This window comes from Eleutherodactylus coqui, chromosome 13, assembly GCF_035609145.1.
Source record: "Eleutherodactylus coqui strain aEleCoq1 chromosome 13, aEleCoq1.hap1, whole genome shotgun sequence".
Taxonomy (NCBI): domain Eukaryota; kingdom Metazoa; phylum Chordata; class Amphibia; order Anura; family Eleutherodactylidae; genus Eleutherodactylus; species Eleutherodactylus coqui.
The window spans coordinates 80,354,526-80,368,270 of NC_089849.1; positions in this window are offsets into that span (position 1 = coordinate 80,354,526).

Sequence of the window (13,745 nt, forward strand, 5' to 3'; positions counted from 1 at the left end):
AGAGCTGCCTGTGATTGGCTCAACGCCTCAGCCAATCAGAAGCAGCTCTTTCAGGAGGTGGGGATTTTAATTCCCCACCTGCTGAAAGAACTTCAGTGGAGACAGGATGCGAAATTCTTTATTCCCCACGGAGATGAAGAACTCCTTTGCCGCATCTGTCATATCTGTGAAAAAACAATGTTTTCAAAACGTCTGTCACATGTGGCAGATGTGTTCTTCATCCCTTCGGGGGACACGGCAGCGGTGGACAGGTAAGTATATATATATATATATATATATATATATTTTTTTTTTTTAAATTTATTTTTAACACTAAAAGGGATGATTTTCAGGGAAGAGTTTATATTTAAAGCTCTTCCCTGAAAGTCACTTCAGGGGTGCCGGCAGACCATTGCCTTCAATGGAGCCGCCAGCAGCACCCGCAGCTCCATTGAAAGCAATGCATTCAGGACCTATGGTGCACACATGTCCTATCTTTATAGGCACATGCCTACAAAATATGGACATGTGAACACACCATAGAGAATTCAGTGGTTGTAATAGACACGTGTTTTTGTGTGCATGTATGCAAGGAGTTAAGTGGGTAGCATCAAGAGTGTTTATTTGGTAATGAAATATACTGCAGTCAGAAGGTGATTATTCACAGGACTAACTGCTTTTTGCATATATCCACCGAACGGATAATATAGTCAGTACTGTTACAATCAGGGTTACTTGTATTCCATCCCTTTTCCACTATGTAAAATGATAACTACACAACAACCTGCACAAGCTTCTCTGGCTTCATAAAAAATCACAGGTGTATCAAAATTTTTTTACAGATAGTGGAAAAAAATTGCTCTGTTTTTAGTGACTGTAGAGAAATGTAGAGACGGTTGGCAACCAGGACTGTAGAGTTTGGGAAACGAGCATAGGTGCTAGCTTACAACCTGCATGACATGTTCTACTGGCATATCTCTATGTTACAGGGGTGTTCTGGAACTTTTTACTTTTCTATTCATAACTGACAGCTCATCAATAGATTATCGGCAGGGAGCAACCACTGAGATCCTCACTGATCAACTTATTTCTTGGGCTGCTGTCACTGCAGTCCATGCAGGAAGCAGAAAGCACTAAACATAGTGCAGTGATCTGGCTGGGTACTGCAGCGCAGTTCCCATTGAATTCAATGATAGCTACACTTGCAATACCAGCCCAATACATGGTGCTATAGTTAGCACTTTCTGCTTCCAGCACTACCTAAAGCTCAACAATAGTAAAAAAGTTAAAAGCCCAAGAATACCCCCTTAGGGCTTATTTAGACGACCGTATATCGGCTCGGTTTTCACACCGAGCCGATATACGGTGTCCTTGTCTGCAGGGGGGGGGGGGGATGGAAGAGCCAGGAGCAGATACTGAGCTCCCGCCCCCTCTCCACCCTTTGCCACTATTTGCAATAGGAGGGGGTGAGACGGGGGCAAAGCTATGTCATGGTGCTTAGCTCCGCCCCCATCCCACCCTCCCATTGCAAATAGTGGCAAGGGGCGGGGAAGAGGCGGGAGATCAGTTCCTGCTCCTGGCTCTCCCCCCCCCCCCCCCCACAGACAAGGACACCGTATATCGGCACGGTGTGAAAACCGAGCCGATATACGGTTGTCTAAATAAGCCCTCAGCTATATGTATGATGAGAACAACTTGAAAAATAAAGGTGCCACCCCATGACTAAATAAATTTGCAAATGAAAATTCATTCTACACACTTCCAAACATTTAGAAACAATTCTAAAATTAAACGATAAGCTAAGATATATTACATGATATGTATAACATCTAATACCTATATTGTGAATGTCAATTATATATAAAAAGTGAAAAAGGAAGAAAGATGAAATCAGCGGATTAATAATCCCTCTAGTTCACCCAAGAGTCAGGATTCTCAGGTCATATAACAAGTACATATGCAAAGGAAATATTATTGCAGTAGATGGATACAAATGTTCCTATCCTCAAATATACAGGACTAATGTAACAATAGCACCACCTGCTGTCTGTATTATGCGTCCACCTCAGTAAATGCACAGAGGTGGTCCCATATGCTCAGTCTTGCTTCCCTCTTGCAACCAATGATAAACTACTTCCAACACATTTCAGACTACAACATATCCTTGTTTATGGCTCGTGCGATCCTCACACCTAATGCAGTATATAGCCACAATACATGCGCCCCTATGAGGGGTTCTACATAACTTTATAAACAATGTAATGGAATATGAATACTCACAATACATTAAATCCTGGAGAGTACATACAGATAAAAAAAATATTTTAAAAATACTAAATGAAGGGAAATATACCATGAAATAGTCTAAAATATTTGCTGCATAAAAAAGCATGATGTTACATATCTAAAAATGTGAAATGGTGGAAATTATAACAAGTTCTATCCAAAGTGCATCCAAGTTGTGGTTATGGTGCTATAGTTTTTATAGATGTTGTGTGCGTAGCTGACAAACATGTTCAAGCTTCAGAGACATTTACTGACTAGAGATGAGCGAACACCAAAATGTTCGGGTGTTCGTTATTCGGAACGAACTTCCCGTGATGCTCGAGGGTTCGTTTCGAACAACGAACCCCATTGAAGTCAATGGGCGACCAGAACATTTTTGTATTTCGCCGATGCTCGCTAAGGTTTTCATGTGTGAAAATCTGGGCAATTCAGGAAAGTGATGGGAATGACACAGAAACGGATAGGGCAGGCGAGGGTCTACGTGTTGGGCTGCATCTCAAGTTCACAGGTCCCACTATTAAGCCACAATACCGGCAAGAGTGGGCCCCCCCCCCTCCCAACAACTTTTACTTCTGAAAAGCCCTCATTAGCATGGCATACCTTTGCTAAGCACCACACTACCTCCAACAAAGCACAATCACTGCCTGCATGACACTCCACTGACACTTCTCCTGGGTTACATGCTGCCCAACCGCCCCCCCTCCCCCCCCACAGCGCACACCAAAGTGTCCCTGGGCAGCCTTCAGCTGCCCTCATGCCACACCACGCTCATGTCTATTTAGAATTGCGTCTGCCATGACGAGGGACCGCAGGCACACACTGCAGAGGTTGGCACGGCTAGGCAGCGACCCTCTTTAAAAGTGGCGGAGCGATAGCCCACAATGCTGTACAGAAGCAATGAGAAATAGAATCCTGTGCCACCGCCATCAGGAGCTGCACACGTGGGCATAGCAATGGGGAACCTATGTGCCACACACTATTCATTCTGTCAAGGTGTCTGCATGCCCCAGTCAGACCGGGCTTTTTAATTCATAGACACAGGCAGGTACAACTCCCTATTGTGAAGTCCCTGTCGACCCACAGCATGGGTGGCTCCCTGGAACCCACCGGCGGTCCACAGAAATATCCCATTGCATTGCCCAACACAGCTGAGGTAGTAATGTCGTGCTTAATGCAGGTGGGCTTCGGCCCACACTGCATGCCCCAGTCTGACTGGGGTTCTTTATAAGTGTACAGATGTAGTAAAAACTCCGTGTGCACCTACAGCATGGGTGGGTGCCAGGAAGCCACCGGCGGTACATAGAAATATCCCATTGCATTGCCCAACACAGCTGAGGTAGTAATGTTGTGCTTAACCCTTTCCAATCCAATTTGTATATGGTTTTCCTAGGGGGCTTACTCTTTTTCTGCTGTTATACAACGGCGCTATATGCTGGCTAAAGGCAGTACTGCATGAGCTGACACGTAGGATAGGCTCCGACAGCAGAGAGGCTGGCAATATACAGTAAGAGAACCCCGACGGACGTCTACCAACAACGGAGCTGTACAGCCTTAAACCCTAATGTCTTCACAGGTCACACAGTGGACTGGAAAGGGTTAATGCAGGTGGGCTTCGGCCCACACTGCATGCACCAGTCAGACTGGGGTTCTTTACAAGTGGACACATGTAGGTTAAACTCCCTGTGGACCCACTGCCTGGGTGGGTGCCAGGAAGCCACCGGCGGTACATAGAAATATCCCATTGCATTGCCCAACACAGCTGAGGTAGTAATGTCGTGCGTAATACAGGTGGGCTTCGGCCCACACTGCATGCCCCAGTCAGACGGGTTCTTTAGAAGTGTACAGATGTATTAAAAACTCAGTGTGCACCTACAGCATGGGTGGCTCCCTGGAACCCACCGGCGGTACACAAAAATATCCCATTGCATTGCCCAACACAGCTGAGGTAGTAATGTCGTGCTTAATGCAGGTGGGCTTCGGCCCACACTGCATGCCCCAGTCAGACTGGGGTTCTTTACAAGTGGACACATGTAGGTTAAACTCCCTGTGGACCCACTGCCTGGGTGGGTGCCAGGAAGCCACCGGCGGTACATAGAAATATCCCATTGCATTGCCCAACACAGCTGAGGTAGTAATGTCGTGCGTAATACAGGTGGGCTTCGGCCCACACTGCATGCCCCAGTCAGACGGGTTCTTTAGAAGTGTACAGATGTATTAAAAACTCAGTGTGCACCTACAGCATGGGTGGCTCCCTGGAACCCACCGGCGGTACATAAAAATATCCCATTGCATTGCCCAACACAGCTGAGGTAACGTCAGCTGTAATGCAGGTGGGCTAAAAATTAATTTGATTACACTGTAGGCGAGGGCCCACAAAAATTGCTGTATCAACAGTACTAATGTACATCCCAAAAATTGGCCATGGCCAGCCAAGAGGGCAGGTGAAACCCATTAATCGCTTTGGTTAATGTGGCTTAAGTGGTAACTAGGCCTGGAGGCAGCCCAGTATAACGAAAAATTGGTTCAAGTTAAAGTTCCAATGCTTTTAAGCGCATTGAAACTTATAAAAATTGTTCTGAAAAATTATTTGAGTGAGCCTTGTGGCCCTAAGAAAAATTGCCCGTTCAGCGTGATTACGTGAGGTTTCAGGAGGAGGAGCAGGAGGAGGAGGAGGAGGAATATTAGACACAGATTGATGAAGCAGAAATGTCCCCGTTTTGGATGGTGAGAGAGAACGTAGCTTCCATCCACGGGTGCAGCCTACGTATTGCTTACGTATCGCTGCTGTCCGCTGGTGGAGAACAGAAGTCTGGGGAAATCCAGCCTTTGTTCATCTTGATGAGTGTTAGCCTGTCGGCACTGTCGGTTGACAAGCGGCTACGCTTATCTGTGATGATTCCCCCAGCCGCACTAAACACCCTCTCCGACAACACGCTAGCCGCAGGACAAGCAAGCACCTCCAGGGCATACAGCGCTAGTTCAGGCCACATGTCCAGCTTCGACACCCAGTAGTTGTAGGGGGCAGAGGCGTCACCAAGGATGGTCGTGCGATCCGCTACGTACTCCCTCACCATCCTTTTACAGTGCTCCCGCCGACTCAGCCGTGACTGGGGAGCGGTGACACAGTCTTGGTGGGGAGCCATAAAGCTGGCCAGGCCCTTAAAGACTGTTGCACTGCCTGGGATGTACATGCTGCTCGATCTACGCACATCCCCTGCTACCTTGCCCTCGGTACTGCGCCTTCTGCCACTAGCGCTGTCGGCTGGGAATTTTACCATCAGCTTGTCCGCAAGGGTCCTGTGGTATAGCAACACTCTCGAACCCCTTTCCTCTTCGGGAATCAGAGTGGGCAGGTTCTCCTTATACCGTGGATCGAGCAGTGTGTACACCCAGTAATCCGTCGTGGCCAGAATGCGTGCAACGCGAGGGTCACGAGAAAGGCATCCTAACATGAAGTCAGCCATGTGTGCCAGGGTACCTGTACGCAACACATGGCTGTCTTCACTAGGAAGATCACTTTCAGAATCCTCCTCCTCCTCCTCCTCCTCCTCCTCCTCCTCCTCCTCAGGCCATACACGCTGAAAGGATGACAGGCAATCAGCCGGTGTACCGTCAGCAGCGGCCCAAGCTGTCTCTTCCCCCTCCTCCTCATCCTCCTCATGCTCCTCCTCCTCCTCCTGTACGCGCTGAGAAATAGACAGGAGGGTGCCCTGACTATCCAGCAGCATACTGTCTTCCCCCGCCCCCGTTTCCGAGCGCAAAGCAGCTGCCTTTATGGTTTGCAGGGAATTTCTCAAGATGCATAGCAGAGGAATGGTGACGCTAATGATTGTAGCATCGCCGCTCACCACCTGGGTAGACTCCTCAAAATTACCAAGGACATGGCAGATGTCTGCCAACCAGGCCCACTCTTCTGAAAGGAATTGAGGAGGCTGACTCCCACTGCGCCGCCCATGTTGGAGTTGGTATTCGACTATAGCTCTACGTTGTTCATAGAGCCTGGCCAACATGTGGAGCGTAGAGTTCCACCGTGTGGGCACGTCGCACAGCAGTCGGTGCACTGGCAGCTTAAAGTGATGTTGCAGGGTGCGCAGGGTGGCAGCGTCCGTGTGGGACTTGCGGAAATGTGCGCAGAGCCGGCGCGCCTTTACGAGCAGGTCTGACAAGCGTGGGTAGCTTTTCAGAAAGCGCTGAACCACCAAATTAAAGACGTGGGCCAGGCATGGCACGTGCGTGAGGCTGCCAAGCTGCAGAGCCGCCACCAGGTTACGCCCGTTGTCACACACGACCATGCCCGGTTGGAGGCTCAGCGGCGCAAGCCAGCGGTCGGTCTGCTCTGTCAGACCCTGCAGCAGTTCGTGGGCCGTGTGCCTCTTATCGCCTAAGCTGAGTAGTTTCAGCACGGCCTGCTGACGCTTGCCCACCGCTGTGCTGCCACACCGCGCGACACCGACTGCTGGCGACATGCTGCTGCTAACACATCTTGATTGCGAGACAGAGGAGGAGGAGGAAAAGGAGGAGGGTGCTTTAGTGGAGGAAGCATACACCTCCGCAGATACCACCACCGAGCTGGGGCCCGCAATTCTGGGGGTGGGTAGGACGTGAGCGGTCCCAGGCTCTGACTCTGTCCCAGCCTCCACTAAATTCACCCAATGTGCCGTCAGGGAGATGTAGTGGCCCTGCCCGCCTGTGCTTGTCCACGTGTCCGTAGTTAAGTGGACCGTGGCAGTAACCGCGTTGGTGAGGGCGCGCACAATGTTGCGGGAGACGTGGTCGTGCAGGGCTGGGACGGCACATCGGGAAAAGTAGTGGCGACTGGGAACTGAGTAGCGCGGGGCCGCCGCCTCCATGATACTTTTGAAGGACTCAGTTTCCACAACCCTATACGGCAGCATCTCAAGGCTGATGAATTTTGCTATGCGGACGGTTAACGTTTGAGCGTGCGGGTGCGTGGCGGCGTACTTGCGCTTGCGCTCGAACACTTGCGCAAGCGACGGCTGAACGGTGCGCTGAACTACACTGCTGGATGGGGCCGAGGACAGCGGAGATGAGGGTGTGGGTGCAGGCCATGAGGCGGTAGTGCCTGTGTCCTGAGAGGGGGGTTGCATCTCAGTGGCAGGTTGGGGCACAGGGGGAGAGGCAGGGGTGCAAACCGGAGGCGCTGAACGGCCTTCGTCCCACCTTGTGGGGTGCTTGGCCATCATATGTCTGCGCATGGTGGTGGTGGTGAGGCTGTTGGTGTTGGCTCCCCGGCTGAGCTTTGCGCAACAAAGGTTGCACACCACTGTTCGTCGGTCGTCAGGCGTCTCTGTGAAAAACTGCCAGACCTTAGAGCACCTCGGCCTCTGCAGGGTGGCATGGCGCGAGGGGGCGCTTTGGGAAACACTTGGTGGATTATTCGGTCTGGCCCTGCCTCTACCCCTGGCCCTGGCCACCGCACTGCCTCTTGCAACCTGCCCTGCTGATGCCCTTGACTCCCCCTCTGAAGACCTGTCCTCCTGAGTAAGCGTTGCACACCAGGTGGGGTCAGTCACCTCATCGTCCTGCTGCTCTTTCTCCGAATCCTCTGTGCGCTGCTCCCTTGGACTTACTGCCCTTACTACTACCTCACTGCAAGACAACTGTGTCTGATCGTCATCGTCCTCCTCACCCACAGAAAGTTGTTGAGACAGTTGGCGGAAGTCCCCAGCCTCTTCCCTCGGACCCCGGGAACTTTCGAATGGTTGGGCATCAGTGACGATAAACTCCTCTGGTGGGAGAGGAACCGCTGCTGCCCAATCTAAGCAGGGGCCCGAGAACAGTTCCTGGGAGTGTTCCCGCTCCTGAGCATGTGTCATTGTAGTGGAGTGAGGAGGCTGGGAGGAAGGAGGAGCAGCAGACAGAGGATTCGGATTTGCAGCAGTGGACGGCGCAGAACTGCGTGTTGACGATAGGTTGCTCGAAGCACTTTCTGCCATCCAGGACAGGACCTGCTCACACTGCTCATTTTCTAATAACCGTCTCCCGCGTGGACCCATTAATTGGGCGATGAATGTGGGGACGCCAGAAACGTGCCTCTCTCCTAATCGCGCAGCAGTCGGCTGCGACACACCGGGATCAGGAGCTCGGCCTGTGCCCACACCCTGACTTGGCCCTCCGCGTCCTCGGCCGCGTCCACGTCCTCTGGGCCTACCCCTACCCCTCAGCATGCTGTATTACCAGTGATTTGATTTCACAGGCAGGAAATAAATTGGCGCAAGACTGCAGGCCAAATATAATTTTTTCCCTTTTTGGAAAACGAAAGGCCCCACTGCCTCTAGTGAATGAATAATCTAAGTTTAATAACTGTGCTGTGTCCCTGCTAATGTGTCACAGAACGTGAGGGTAGCAGAGTTATTATAACTCTGGCAGAGCAGGTATTTTTTTTCCCAATTAAGGAAAGCAAATGGCGAAGCCAGCAGTAAAGCGTAGCTGGGTGCGTATGATTTAGCAATGTTTTTCACGCAGCTCACACGTGTCCACCGCCCGTAAGGACGGACAGAGGCTGGACAAATAGATTTGTTTTCACTTGTTTTTCCACCAAAAGGCAGCACTGCGTATATTCAATGAACATGAGAAGTTTAATAACTGTGCTGTGTCCCTGCTAATGTGTCACAGAACGTGAGGGTAGCAGAGTTATTATAACTCTGGCAGAGCAGGTATTTTTTTTCCCAATTAAGGAAAGCAAATGGCGAAGCCAGCAGTAAAGCGTAGCTGGGTGCGTATGATTTAGCAATGTTTTTCACGCAGCTCACACGTGTCCACCGCCCGTAAGGACGGACAGAGGCTGGACAAATAGATTTGTTTCCACTTGTTTTTCCACCAAAAGGCAGCACTGCGTATATTCAATGAACATGAGAAGTTTAATAACTGTGCTGTGTCCCTGCTAATGTGTCACAGAACGTGAGGGTAGCAGAGTTATTATAACTCTGGCAGAGCAGGTATTTTTTTTCCCAATTAAGGAAAGCAAATGGCGAAGCCAGCAGTAAAGCGTAGCTGGGTGCGTATGATTTAGCAATGTTTTTCACGCAGCTCACACGTGTCCACCGCCCGTAAGGACGGACAGAGGCTGGACAAATAGATTTGTTTTCACTTGTTTTTCCACCAAAAGGCAGCACTGCGTATATTCAATGAACATGAGAAGTTTAATAACTGTGCTGTGTCCCTGCTAATGTGTCACAGAACGTGAGGGTAGCAGAGTTATTATAACTCTGGCAGAGCAGGTATTTTTTTTCCCAATTAAGGAAAGCAAATGGCGAAGCCAGCAGTAAAGCGTAGCTGGGTGCGTATGATTTAGCAATGTTTTTCACGCAGCTCACACGTGTCCACCGCCCGTAAGGACGGACAGAGGCTGGACAAATAGATTTGTTTTCACTTGTTTTTCCACCAAAAGGCAGCACTGCGTATATTCAATGAACATGAGAAGTTTAATAACTGTGCTGTGTCCCTGCTAATGTGTCACAGAACGTGAGGGTAGCAGAGTTATTATAACTCTGGCAGAGCAGGTATTTTTTTTCCCAATTAAGGAAAGCAAATGGCGAAGCCAGCAGTAAAGCGTAGCTGGGTGCGTATGATTTAGCACTGTTCTTCACGCAGCTCACACGTGTCCACCGCCCGTAAGGACGGACAGAGGCTGGACAAATAGATTTGTTTTCACTTGTTTTTCCACCAAAAGGCAGCACTGCGTATATTCTATGAATAATAACTGTGTTGTGGCCCTGCCTATACAATTCTTTCCCTGCAGTATCAATGGAGGGTGGAATGCTCTGCAGAGGCGATTTTGAGAAGCCCAAAAAAAATGCAGCACAGCTAACAGCAGCCTGGACAGTACTGCACACGGATAAATATGGCCCTAGAAAGGACCGTTGAGGTTCTTGAAGGCTACACTCACTCCTAACACTCTCCCTGCCTATGCAGCACTTCTGTCCCTAATGCCAGGTGCAACGCTCTGCAGAGCCGATTTTGAGAAAAAAAAAATGCCACTGCTAACAGCAGCCAACACACAGCTATCAGTGGCCCTAATAAGGACCTTTGGGGGGTCTTGAAGCCTACACTAACTACCAATTCTTTCCCTACAGCAGCTACGGTATAAACAGCACTGTCCCTCATCTAACTCACCAGGCATCTGAGGCGAGCCGCGGGAGGGGACGACTTTTATATTAGGCGAACACCTGATCTCGCCAGCCACTCACAGCAGGGGGGTGGTATAGGGCTTAAACGTTGCAGGGGGAAGTTGTAATGCCTTCCCTGTCTTTCAATTGGCCAGAAAAGCGCGCTAACGTCTCAGGGAAGGAAGTGAAAGTAACCAGAACACCGCATGGTGTTCGTTACGAATAACGAACATCCCGAACACCCTAATATTCGCACGAATATCAAGCTCGGACGAACGCGTTCGCTCATCTCTATTACTGACCCATCTGGTCAGATTGTACTTAACATCAATTGGGGCTATATACTGCAGTAGGTGGTAGGATTGCACTAGCCAAGAATAAGAACTTGTTATATAAAACACATTGAAGGGGTTCCAATTTATCACTGGTTGGTGATGTTTAGGTGGACCAGTGGACCCAACCCATGCCATGAGAACACAACATTATGGAACTACCACAAGTCTGCACAGTTCCCTATTGACAAGATGACTTCTTGACTGTCTGTGTAGGGCACAGACCCTATCATCAGCCCAAAGCAATTCATCAGTTGACACTACATATTAACTATAGGAGAAAAATAGGATGATCCAGCTCTCCCGGTGAATCAAAGTGTTAATTTAAAAACTTCACTTTATTATTATAAATAAAAACCTGTTTTGACAGCAAACTATGACAAAATCACTTCTGCTGATACATATCCAGCGCCAATCTGGCATCCTTAGTCACAGGATGCTGGATTGGCGCTGGATATGTGATTTAGTTGTGAGTTGCTGTCAATATGGACTATTAATTAAAATGAATAAAGTTACATTTTGATAAACATAAACTTAAATTTTGATTCACTTGAAGAGCTCCCTTTTCTCTATGGTTTTCTTGCATACGTCTGGTCAGGTGTGTATTAGGCTGGTGCCCTTTTTTTTTTTGTCTTCTCTTATGTTCTATGCTGCATGTTGCCAGTCCACTAGAGTCCATTTAGCCACTTTACAAGCCCAGAGGAGGTGCTGTGTCCGTTGTTGGGTATCTGCCCCCATATTCCATGGAAGATAAAGAACTCTGCACTGACCTGTGGGATATGGGCATCAGGCCTCCAACTAGAATTACTTTTCCGTTCGTACAGCCAGATGTTGCCAGTTGTGATCCTTCTAGTACCTGATGTGGGTCAACTGTGGGTGGTAACATTTTCAATGCTGTCTTCAAGGTACACACATGACACTATGGATTGAGGAATGCTAAATGCCTGCAAAAATTTGGATCTGGATCCATCCGGCACCCCCTATCAGGCCTCAGTTGAATGCCAATAATTCACGTTGCCTTGCCATGAGCACACTGGCTAGTCCAACCTCACTCACAAGATGACAGCTCACAATTGATATAGATGTGGATGTTCCCAATCCAGCACCTCAGGTAATGCCATTTCATAATCCATTTACATATTGCTATCCCATGACTTTTGGCATGTCTTGTATAATGTTAGTATGGTAATAACTCTTTTTACAAATGGACAAATATTTGATAAGCCTCGAGAGCCCTAAGAAAACAAAATTCTGTATCATTTTCTTTCAGCAAGAAATGGGTGCAGCCCCTTTTTGGGGGGAATGAGCAGTCAAGGATTCTGTTGTGCTGCCCTTTAACAAATAACCAAAGAAACTGTAAACAGGTCTAATCACAAAATATAGAATACCATAAACAATGCCTACGTTCTGCTGGACAAGCCCCCAATATAGTGCCTAGTAACTTGATTTTCCTGCATGCTTATTGTTGTAATTGCTTCTACTTGTCAAGGCTGTATTCCCAGGTGACATTTGCGGCATTTTTTGCCTAAATTTTTGCAAAGCCACTGCCTTTTCTTGCTATGATCTTGAGAGAAGTGCCACAGAACTGACACATGCAGAATTTGTCATAATGTAGTTTCATTGATACAGTATTTCTATGAGTAGCCGCAATGTGATCTCGACCTTTGAAAAACCAAAATCCAAACTTTTTAATACTCTTAAGCGACACGGTTTATATTTCTAAACTGGGAAAGAATATACTCAAAGGCACAGAAACTTGATTTTACCCATAGGACTTCTAAGTACTGTTAATATTGCAAATGAGGAAATAGTTTTGAATAGAAATACATGATGTGAGCAACTTGACTCACTTAATTCAACTTAATCGTCCATGACTTTTCAGATGAAGCCTATTAAGATCCTTCATTTTCCTGCCAAGACATTCAGAACATTGTATGCTGTGAGCAAAATTACTGTAGCTCAAAAAGCTTGAAGTAGCCAGAAAGTTTCCCCCAATAAAGCATCTGAAATGGGGCATTAATAATGCAAACAAAAGGAAATGGTTCTTTCCTTGTAGTCCTTCATTTAATTCTAAAAAGAATAGGAAATACAACTAATAAAAGATGGAAATACAAAGGGAAAGTTGGATTTAAAACAACAAGGCTATTTGCATATAAATAACATCTAAACTGTTTATGCAGCTCTCTAATTAGTAACTATGTGCCATATGCATATTTAATGACCAGGATGTTCTTAATGGATACAATTTGTTTGGCATACCACATGAGAAGAACTTTGTTAAAGTAATGTAACAGTTTAGAAGAGATGAACTTGTTTCTTGAAGAATTATACACAGCAAGAAGATCTGGCAGTTGTACACAGAGGTTTAGGGGTTTTTTTGTCAAATGAAAATGTGTTGCTCATGGCGGTGCGGATGTGGATAGCACCATGTTCTAAATAGAGACATATGGAACGCTGTACCCCAAGAGGTAGTAATGGCAAAAAACAATGGCAGCTTTCAAAGAAGACCTGGATGCTTATCTTACCATGTTTTCCTGAAACTAAGACCCTGTCTTATATTAATTTTGCCCCAAAAGAGGCGCAGGGTCTTATTATCAGGGGATGTCTTATAATACATAAATAATACATATATTCAATGCGATGGCTGTGATTGGTTCATCGAGCACCACAGTGATCGGCTGAGTCGCGGTGCTCGAGAACCAATCAGAGCAATCGGTTGCTAGAAGTGTTATCAGCAAGTGATGTTCTGTCAGTGTTGGGAACTGCACGGAAGACTGCCAGAACTGCGGAGAGCAGCAGAAGAGACACGGACGGCGACTCCTAGGTAAGTATTGCTTTTTTTCATGTAGTGTACCATGTGCTTATTTTTTCTAGGGTAGGGCTTATATTTTAAGCCTCACCCTGAAAATCAGGGTAGGGATTATTTTAGGGGTAGGTCTTATTTTCAGGGAAACATAGTAGTTGTCTTTTTCAACATAAGTGGCTATGTAACTACTGTATGTAACAGTGAGTGGTCAAA